Source organism: Mustela nivalis (genome assembly GCF_964662115.1).
Source record: "Mustela nivalis genome assembly, chromosome: 13".
In the NCBI taxonomy this organism is placed as follows: domain Eukaryota; kingdom Metazoa; phylum Chordata; class Mammalia; order Carnivora; family Mustelidae; genus Mustela; species Mustela nivalis.
Window position 1 is genome coordinate 23,331,822 of NC_139032.1, and position 10,784 is coordinate 23,342,605.

At 38.0% G+C, this 10,784-nt stretch overlaps 1 pseudogene across 1 annotated transcript in view; it reads left to right on the forward strand.

The window, feature by feature from the left end:
- Window positions 1–10,784, forward strand: part of LOC309846291 (spermatogenesis-associated protein 31D1-like) — a 911,407-nt pseudogene that overhangs the window by 33,971 nt on the left and 866,652 nt on the right. The window lies entirely within an intron of this gene.

The following is a 10,784-nucleotide window of genomic DNA, read 5'->3' on the forward strand; positions in this document are numbered from 1 at the left end:
ACTTCCACTAGTTTCCCCTCCACTGGTGTGGGAGGCTGCAATAAGGCTTGAGATGAGGACCAAACCAGGCCCTGACTTGTGCCTCCTTTAAAGTCTGAATAACCTAACAAAAGGTTTAGGACGGGAAAAGTTGAGTAGCACTGAGAAAGGGTCTGTTGTATGTGTTGTGCACTCGCGTACGTGACTTCCCACATACTTGCTAAACAAATGAGAACAATTCAGTTGGGGTCAAAAGTTCGTTGCTGGTCCTTGCTGCCCTAATACTGCTCATAAATTACTTTCAGGTTTGTTGTATCAATACAGAACAGTTGTACTAGCATCAGCCCTTTGATGTCATGAGGTCTGCTTATAGTTAAACTTGAAACTTATTATGGGAACTCGTGGTTGTTTAACTGGACACAGACAGATGTATTGTTTCTCCTAGTATATATATATTATATATATATAATATATATATATATATATAATTATCCATCTTCATTATCCATTCTCTCTCTCTCTCTCTCTCTCTCTATATATATATATATATATATAGTGGATGGAACTAAAGGGTATCATACTGAGTGAAATAAGTCAATCAGAGAAAGACAATTATCATATGATCTCTCTGATATGAGGAATTTGGAGGCAGGATGGGGGTTTGGGGGTAGGGAAGGAAAAAATGAAACAAGATGGGATTGGAAGGAAGCAAACCATGAGAGACTTAATCTCACAAATAAACTAAGGGTTGCTGGGGGGGGGGGCGTAGGGAGGGGGTGATTGGGTTATGGACATTGGGGAGGTATGTGCTATGATGAGTGCTGTGAAATGTGTAAGCCTGGTGATTCACAGACCTGTAGCCCTGGGGAAATAATACATTATATGTTAATAAAAATAATTTTTAAAAAATATGGTAGATGGGTGGTATAGAGCAATGGCAAACTGAACTTAGAAGTCTGAAATTAGGTAACGTCTAGTACCAGGAACCTAAAACACCACAATAAGATGGGAATATAGAGGTCCAAAGATGACACATAATTAGCAACAGGTAGGAAGAAGAAAATCCAACTCAAAATCTATTGGAACTTTGCACACTTCTCCCTAGAAGGGAGAATCAGTAAGTACCGGAATCCACTAGAGCTTTATTTGAACTTAATTTTTTTTATTTTGTTTGCTTGTTTTCAGTTACTTATGTAGTAACTTAAATATTTTATCTCATTATAAGGGCTTGGATTCTTTTTTGTGAGGGGAGAGGGGCTTGGTTTCTTTAAAGGCACAACTTAACCATTATTATTTAAAGGTATAATTTAACCGAAATTAATAATGAGGGGCACCAATCCAGTAACTTAAGTGATCATGGAATACAGTGATTCCATATCAGAGAGATCATATTTCTCTGATTGACTTATTTCACTCAGTATGATACCCTTTAGTTCCATGAGAGGCACCAATCCAGTAACTTAAGTGACCTTGATATGGTGACACTGTATTAGTTGCTGAACAATGCCTTTTTCCTTTACATATCCAAGCCCTTGTACTTGTGCCCTGAGAATTAATCTCATGGGTTCCTCAATGATCTAATGGCATCTGCTTTCTTGGGTTCTACTTCTAAGCTACAGACAGGGTACCTCCATGATTGGTTTATCTAATTACACACTTGAAACACCTGCTGACTCTAACAGAATTCACATATTACTAATTTATCCTCATCCTCAGCAACAACAAAATGATGGTTTGTAAACCATTATCCTCTCAGAGAGGCTTTTTATAAAGCTTTGTTAAGGTCAGATGGCATCTCAGTGATGTCACAGAGTCAGCGAAAGTTGCGAGGCAAACACTGAACAGGCTGAAAGAGGCTTCTTGGCACATAAGCTCAGAATGATTTCTGCATTGTTAAATGGTGGGGGAAATTCAAAAGAAGAATATTTCATGACATGGGAAAGTTATATAAAATTCAAATTTCAGTTCAATACATAAAGTTTCATTGGGACATGGCCATGCTCATTTGTTTATGTGTTGTCTAAGGTAGTTTGGGGCTATAATACAGTTAAGGGTTTGAGACTGAGATAATGTGGCCTGCAAAGGCTAAAATATTTATTATCTGGTCCTTTACAGAAAAAGTTTGCAGACCCCTACACTAGTGATCTATTCCTTTTCCTTCCTTCTTACTTGCAATGGAAAATGTGCTTGGTTTTGCGATTATATTGGGTTCTCAAGCTGCGGCCCTCTAACAGCATGTGTACAAGTGCGGGCACACACAGACATGCACACACACTCTCTCTTTCAGTCTCTCTCTTATTTTGTCTCCTTTTATTCTGCCTTCTCACTTCTGATCTGACAACCAGGAAATCTGAGCAGCATCTGGTTCAGAACCAATTCTATTTCCTTTTCCTGGCCACAAGAATGGAGTTTTTGAAAAAGGGAACTGAAACTTGAAAGCAAAGAGAATCACCTTTCATTACTGCATGCTGCCTACTCTGGCCCAGCTCCTAGAAGCCAGGGTCTCTAACATATGCTACAACTTTTCTCCAGGCTTTCTGTGTGGAGAGCATTGCAAAAGGGAACAGACCTTTCTCTTATTGCAATTTCCTATCAAGAAGCCTTGTGGCCAGAAAACAGAAGAGAAAAATTTTAAATCTAAGCACAAATGAGAAGGAGTTGTAATAACCTATCGAGTCTACAGAAAGCATTTTCTTTTTTTATGCTTAATTTAAATAAAAAGCATCCAGAGTATGAGCCTTGATCAATAACAAGAATTTCTATGTTCCTTTCCCCTAGGAAATGGCATTGTGAGAAGAATACCCTTTGGACACACATAAAGGGGAAAAGGAGAGGAAAAAAAAATGAAAGAAATGCCTCAAACTTTCACGTTATATGTAGATGGAACTATACTGATAATATGTTAATAGATCTGAATTTTGGAAGGGACATTTCTTTTGCACAAATATTCTGGAACTATGATTGAATGACTCTGGAAAGACAGAAAGATTCTAAGACTCTGGCATCTTCAACAGCAGCACAATGGAGTAGGAGGAGTGAGAAAACCTAAACTCTGATCTTCGGGGACCAGGCTTATTATTATAGACATGACCCCTAAATTTTTGAGTCTCAGTTTTAGTTTCCTGAATTTTTAAAGAAGGATAATGATGCCTCTCCAAATTACCTCAAGGATGTGATAACATATGTTAAAAGCATGTTATTGATTATATAGAACTGATCCCTTTTCAGATATGGCTTTATCACTACTTAATTCATTGAGCTTTATCTCCTTGCTCAATTAATCAGTTTCCTTTTATGGAAAAAAATGGAACTTTTAAATCCAATCTCTATGTTGAAGCAGAAAATGCATTTCCTGGTGTCTACAAAAAATATCAGTAAGTAAAAATGAGGGACCCAGAGTTAAGATTCTCAGGGTAGTTGTACCTAATGGGCTCCCCTTTCAAGGCAATGTAGCTGGGACCTGAATGGATAAATTACTCCATGAGCCACCATGTTCCCAGAATAAAACAATGCCAAATGTCTTCTGGAAGAAACAAAATGAACAAAACAAGACCCATTTTATAGTTCTCTAAACTCTCCAATTTGAAAATGGAACCTGTAGTCTCATTGTGCCACAGTTCTCAAATGAATGGAAGTTAGAGAAAATTTAACAGAAATAATAATGTACATTCAGAAATATAGGCCTAAAATAATATAATAATGTACACTCAGAAATACAACCTCCATGGATAGCAAAGTACTATCCATGCTATGAACTTGAGCTACTATTTCCTTTTATATCAGTGTTTTTTTGTTTCATTTTTGTTGTTGTTTTCTATATCCAGGTGTAGATCATATAAACACAGTCAGAAAAAATAATATCTTAAAATAACATAACATCACTAAGAAATCACATGGATCTATCATAATATTATGCTCTTTATAAAGGTAAGTACAGTTATCATTACCAATTTTACATTCAAGAACCTTCTAGAGGTTAAAAAGCACTTTCAAAATTACATGCCAAGTTTTTGTATATCTGATCCTTTAATTCCAGAATGCTTACCCAGGCTTGTAATCTGTTCCCTGAGTGTTTAATGGAAATATCCATTCATTCAAAGATTCACAAAATACATACAAAGCGCCAAGTAAGCACTTGCTGCTGGGGAATCACTGGGGAGAGCCACGGTCTCTTAAATCTAATAGATGTGGGCCCTCTACCCAGTAGACAGTACTATCCCTGACCCTTCTTCTGATCAAAGGTTCCCTAGAACACCTGGGACTCAAGCATGGTTTGCTGTCTTGGTTCTCTGAGCCCCTTCTCTCTATTACACCCCACCCTTGGCAGAGGTTTCCAGTTTCTCTTGAATATAAAAAGAGAATAAAACTAAATTCATTATACTCCAAAAAATAAAGTTTGTGTTCTGTGTGACTTGTTTCACATTATAGCTGCATACTTTTAACACCCAGAACATATATTCCTACTATTACACTAACAGCACTAAAACAATACCAGATTCTGTCAGAAATGTCTCATGCAAAAGACCTTAATGTCCAATAATGGAGAAATGAGAAAAAAAAGTATGGTATATTCTCTCAGTACAACACTTTGTTAGGAAGCCATTGAAGTTCCTAATAACATGAAATATGCTTGAGTAAAGAAAAGATAAAGGGAAAAAGAAAAGTGCATGAGTAGTAGTAATTTGCTTCAAGGGATGTGAGGTATAAAATAGCCACATCCTTTTTATTATTTTAATTGATTACTTACAAACACATCTGCCTCTACTACTGGCAGGCAACTTGGTCTCCCATGTCACCCCCAACCACAACTCTGTAGACCAAGGACTTCTACCATTCTTGCAACATGGAGGACAGCCACAAGCCAGAGGCAGCACTGAGGCCGTGGCCACATCTGGGGTGGCTGAAACTAGAGGTGGGCCCCACGGCTGCACTGAAGCTAGCTGGGAACCCCCACTGCTGCCGAGCCATGACCTAGCACCTGGCCTGGGACCATATGAAGGCTCAGTTCAGGGTCTGCTAGAGCCAGGCCTATCTTATACCTTCGTCTGAAACTTGTTGAAGCCCAAACTTACTTTCTTTCCCCATGAGTTCTCCTTAGTTACTACTAGAGTCCCTTCCTATCAGAGGCCTCAGCCAGGGACACTGTGGCATCTTCCAAATTTGTCTAGCATTAAATCTGGGGTCTTTTTCTCTTCCCTCTCACGGGGCTGCTAGACTTCTGATGAAAAACTGGCTCACAAGCTTCACAAAGGTTCAGTAGTAAGAAAGGGAGACTTTGCTAAAATCAGAATGTTGTGGTCTGTCCTTCAAGGCGAAACACAAAAACACCAGAACAGGTTACCTAAGCATTTACATAACTAAGGTAAGCCAGTCACTTTTCTTTTTCTCATAATAAGAAAAATTTTTCTTAAGGTAACTTTCTGGTTCAACCTCTGAAAAAAGAGACTATATTATATTTTAAAATTCTACCTTAGCACTTTGTTACCTTGATGATTTTAAAAATGTGTTTCCTTAAATAATGGGTTTAAAAACTGGATATCCAATTATAAAGGGGAGAGGGGCATCTGGAAGGAACCTACAAGGAATTCACCCTTTACTCATAACCTTACTTCATGAATAGCTGTCCAGGGGAAAGGAAAGGAAAGATGAGACTTTCCTGCTCACTCCCAAGCAAAGATGTGACACAGATGATATCACCATACTAGGGAAAGGGAATCCATCTGCCCAAAGAAGATGAGTCTCCGGACTGTGGGTGGCCCTGGTACCAAAGTGATAAAACTCAGGCACATGGTTGCTTCAGGGGCAGCGTTCTGAGAGGTAAGGAGCTGGAGGTGGGTCACGGAGAAGGAAACCAAACTAGAAGAAAAGAGGCTGCCAGCAGTATCATAAAATGACACTGGAAATGTCATGCAAATGACATGGGAAGAATAAGTGAGAACCTAGAAGAAAGTGTGTGGCCATGAGACATGGCTGTTGAATAGCCCCAGACTTATGCCAAATATATATGTTAAGCAGAAATACACATCACATGATATAATCAACACTGTAAAGGAAAACAATATATGTAAAATAGGAAGGAGATACATGAAAATAGTAACTCTTGTTCTTTCAATGGAGGGAATATAAACCATTCCTTCTATTATTCACTTTTACTACTAATTTACAAGATTTTCAAAATAATTATGTACTGCCTTTTGACTTTTCTTTATGGACTAACTCATAAAATAAGCAATGTAATGCTCCTTTACTTTTTAGGAATATGAATTTCTTTTTTATTAAAGTAACAGGAAAATGCTATAAGGTTTGAATTTTCCTGTGACTTAGTTGTTTGGTAAACTCATACTTGGCATAAGCATTAGTCAAATAGCACATAAACTGTTTGTATAAGGACAAAAAAGAAATGTTCTTACCATTATTTATCAAATTGTCTTATGCAATTTGTAGCCTAGGGTTAGAAACTAGGATCTTGGACACATACTTCAAAAATCCACTGCACTGGTTGCCTCCTAGAACATCAGGCAGCTGCCAAAATGGCAAAGAAGATAGGTTGTTAAAAAGTTCAAATGAGGGGCACCTGGGTGGCTCAGTGGGTTAAGCCTCTGCCTTTGGCTCAGGTTATAATCCCAGGTTCCTGGGATCGAGCCTGGAATCGGGCTCTCTGCTCAGCACGGAGCCTGCTTACCCCTCTTTCTCTCTCTGCCTGCCTCTTTGCCTACTTGTGATCTCTCTCTGCCAAATAAATAAATAAAATCTTTTTAAAAAATCACTTAAAAAAAAGTTCAAATGAAAATGTTAACCAAAACTGAAGAACAAAAGGTAGATCATAACATTATGGCCTGATTTTAATGAATACTTTTACTTTGCATAGTTATACATAATCCATGTCAAGTGGTAAAAATTCTAAGAACAAAATAAAGCCCCAATGAGATGACTGCTAATGATCCAAAAATGTGTACTTTGCAGAATTGTTTTAGATATATTATCTTATTTGTTATAGTAATATATAGATAGTATCACCTGATAAAACTGAATTTTTTAAAAAAATGCATTTATCCAATTAAGGATAACTTGGGTTATCTTGTCTCAACAGCAACAGCAACTTGGGTTTTCTTGTCTCAAAGTCCAGAACTTTTTTCCACTTAGAAAAAAATCTGGCATATAAACCAAATCATAAAGTATATAAACCATAAAAGTATACAAAACATTTTTTCATTAAGATGGTATACTTTCTTTAGAGATGTAAAGGAAAAAAGGATGGAGAAAAAAGGATGGTATACTTTAGAGATTCTGGAATCTCTAAAGAAAGTATACCATCCTTTCTAAAGATTCTTTAGAATCTCTAAAAAGAAAGTATACCATCCTTTCTAAAGATTCTTTAGAATCTCTAAAGAAAGTATACCATCCTTTTTTTTTTTTTTAAGCCAAAGGCAGAGTCTTTAACCCACTGAACCACCCAGGTGCCCCAAAGTATACCATCTTAATGAAAAAATTTTAAGTAATACACCTAATTAAGTAGCTACTTATAATACTCCAAAAGCCATGAAACCTGTCTTGATTTAGGTTCCCCCAGAAGGGTACTGTGAGAAAGGATTCAAATGCAAGTAGTCAATTTGAGAAGTGATCCCAGGAAACAACAGTATGGCAGTAGAACAGTGGAGGGGGGCAAGAAAGGGAAAGGGAAAAGAAAGAGAGAGAAAGAGAGAAAATAAAGCCAGTAAAGTTTGTTATCATCTTAGGAGGCTTCATCTCCCTGGGAAGCTCTAGGAGACGTATAGAACACACTCCAGAATTGTCTCAACTGTAGGAAACTGGGTATTTATGCACCAACATCCTTTCTGCCACTGGCTTAGAACTTGTGCCAGAAGCATTAACTTTCAGAACTTCTGGCCTGTCCTCAATGCAAGCCAACCTGTGACCATAAGAAAGACCTCTGGCTGGTACATGTCTGCAGTCTTCAGCATGTAAAGTGAATAGCAAGGAGATATGGCCAGAACACTGGCATCAATGCTACAAGTACCAAGCTTGAGTATCTTTTTCTGGGTGACCATTTATATAATTTTTACCTCTAAGCATATTACATACTAGTCTATGACTTGGGTACTATTACCATCCCCATTTTTATCAGATGATAAAACTTAGGGACAAAGAAGTAACAAGGTCGCACAGCTGGAATTTGAACTCAAGCACTCTGATTCCAGAGTCCACACCCTTACCCATTTTGATATGTCACCAATACTATGGCTATGGCTGGTCAATCCATGTGAAGAATAGTCAAGGAGCTTGGGGAGAGGTTCTCATTAGGGCTCTGAGAGGAAGGGATGGTGGCTCCTTCCTCATCAATTCTCATTGACTCCAAAAAAGACAGCTTCTGGTGTTTGTGGACCTTGCTACCACAGGTCAGCCAAGACAACAGCATCATAAAATGAAGGCCTGCAACAGAGTCATTTCCCTCTCACTTGCTTTCCACACATTGTCCACATGGGAACCTCTAGATTCTCCAGAATTTCTATTCAGAATGTAGTAGTCAGGCAGTCATTTTAAGACGCCATAATTTTCAATAACAGTTTTGATTCCATGAGTCTGTAAGCCTTTCTCCCCACTGTGCTGTAATAGCCTAGGGATGGAATCAGTTTGACCAGAGACTGTGAGCAAAGAGACAATTTAGCTCTGTTTCAACTTACTGTGTAATTGTCATGGACACAGCATTAGGCAGGTGGTAAATTAGCTACGTGGAGGGGTCTTTTCATTCTTTCTGGCCACAGAGGCATTAAAAACTCTATGGGCATCTACCAGGCAAAGGTATGAATGCTTATGAGACTCTAGCACAATTTTAGGAAAAAATCACTTATTCCAGGGAACCTAATTAGAAGGAACACAGCATAGTAGGCTTCTTTAGGACTATGAGCCTGAGTGTCCATCTGAGTTTGGTAAACAAAATTTGGAATTGATTCTAATAGGTTTAGACACTAAGTACTCTCTGCCAACTCTTTCCAATTAAACAGAGAATAGGAACAGATGAGAAATCAATCAAAATAAAATGAAACATCCTTGATCACTTGGGATGGGATTTGAGAATGGGCCCATTTCTTTGTTGTCTTATAATATCCTCTGTCATAATAAAATTCTGAGACAAATAGAAGAGCAGAATGAGCTCATATTTCTTTAATGCAATAACAGGAAAGGGGTGACTTAATTATATTTAATTCTTCCCATTTCAATAACATTGTGGACATTATTCAATTCTCTACAATTTTAAGCAGTAACATAAGTATATATACATAAAAAAACAAACAAACAAGAAACCAACTGGAGGATACATTAGATATTTTCATTCTACTATGTTGTGTTTTTTAATTCAGTAGATCTGTACTATACCTGAAATTCTCTCACCTTTCCCATGTGGGTGGGTACAGAAGCAACAAACTGCCAAGTTTGGAGGCTTCATGCATTTCTTCATTATTTTTAGGTATTACCAGGGAAAGACATTGAAAATGTCTAGCACAGGGAAGGCTCTCAATATACACATATTTTTTTCAGGCATAGTAGAATACAACAGAGCTCCTGGTCACACAGATCTGACTACTCCAATTTCATTTCAACTGTTATAATTTCCCAGTCATTGCATCTCAGATAATAACACCCACCTCAAAATCACTGTGTGTTAGTGAGAAACAAAGGTTTGCATCTCTCTTTTTTTCTTTTTTTGTGCATCTCTTTTAAATTCTGCATATAGTGACATCATTTTAGTAGCTTGAAACTGGCCATGGGGAGAATATTTATGCCATAGAAGTCGGCAAAATCTATAAATCAGGGAATATTCCCCCCAGAAGACCTGATTTACTGGCTCATTGCTAAAAATTAAATAACGTGCAAAATGTTTAATAGCATGGCCAACTCTTTTCCCCTTCCTTTCCTGTCTTGAAGAGTTTATGAAGATGACTATATTTCTGTATCTAGAATACTCTACTAACAATTTCACTTCATAATCAGTTGTTTGTTGAGGATTTGACCAGGCTGCTACTTTTGACAGTTATGCAAAGCTATTTGTTAAGGTTACCTTGATTAGAATTTAACTACCAGGTGAAATTCCACTCTAGTATTTTGAACAACAGTGCTGTAAACCAATGTCTCTGCTACTTCACTTAAGCAGAACCAATAAATGCTATGTGGGAGTTTTTGAATTGTCTGGGTTCTACTGAGGAGCTGTCACTTCTGCTCAGCCTGAAATGACATCACCAAAAAAGTTTTCCCTTTAATCACACTTAAGAAATCAAACCAACTGGGGCGCCTGGTTGGTTCAGTGGGTTAAGCCTCTGCCTTCGGCTCAGGTCATGGTCTCAGGGTTCTGGGATCGAGCCCTGCATCAGGCTCTCTGCTTAGCAGGAAGCCTGCTTCACCCTCTCTCTGCCTGCCTCTCTACCTACTTGTGATCTCTCTCTCTCTCTCTCTGTCAAATACATAAAATCTTTAAGAAAGAAAAAAAAAAGAAAAGAAAAGAAATCACACCAACCTGTTGCAACAATTGGGAAAACTGGTGTACTCCCAACAGACCTAAAATACTACTAAAATTATCCAACAATGTAATTCAACATACCACACCAGACAAAAAATGAAACTTGTGGCATAGAAGTTACCATAGATTCAGTGGAGTAGAACCAAATGCCACACCAGATGGTGCTGCACTTGGAAGACTGTAGAAGGCTGCTGCTGACTTTCTAATAATATACAGGGGATGTGGCAGGAATAGTGGGTATAAAGGAATCAGAGGTTCTTTCTTTTGGTGATCATGGGGAGATTTCTTCATG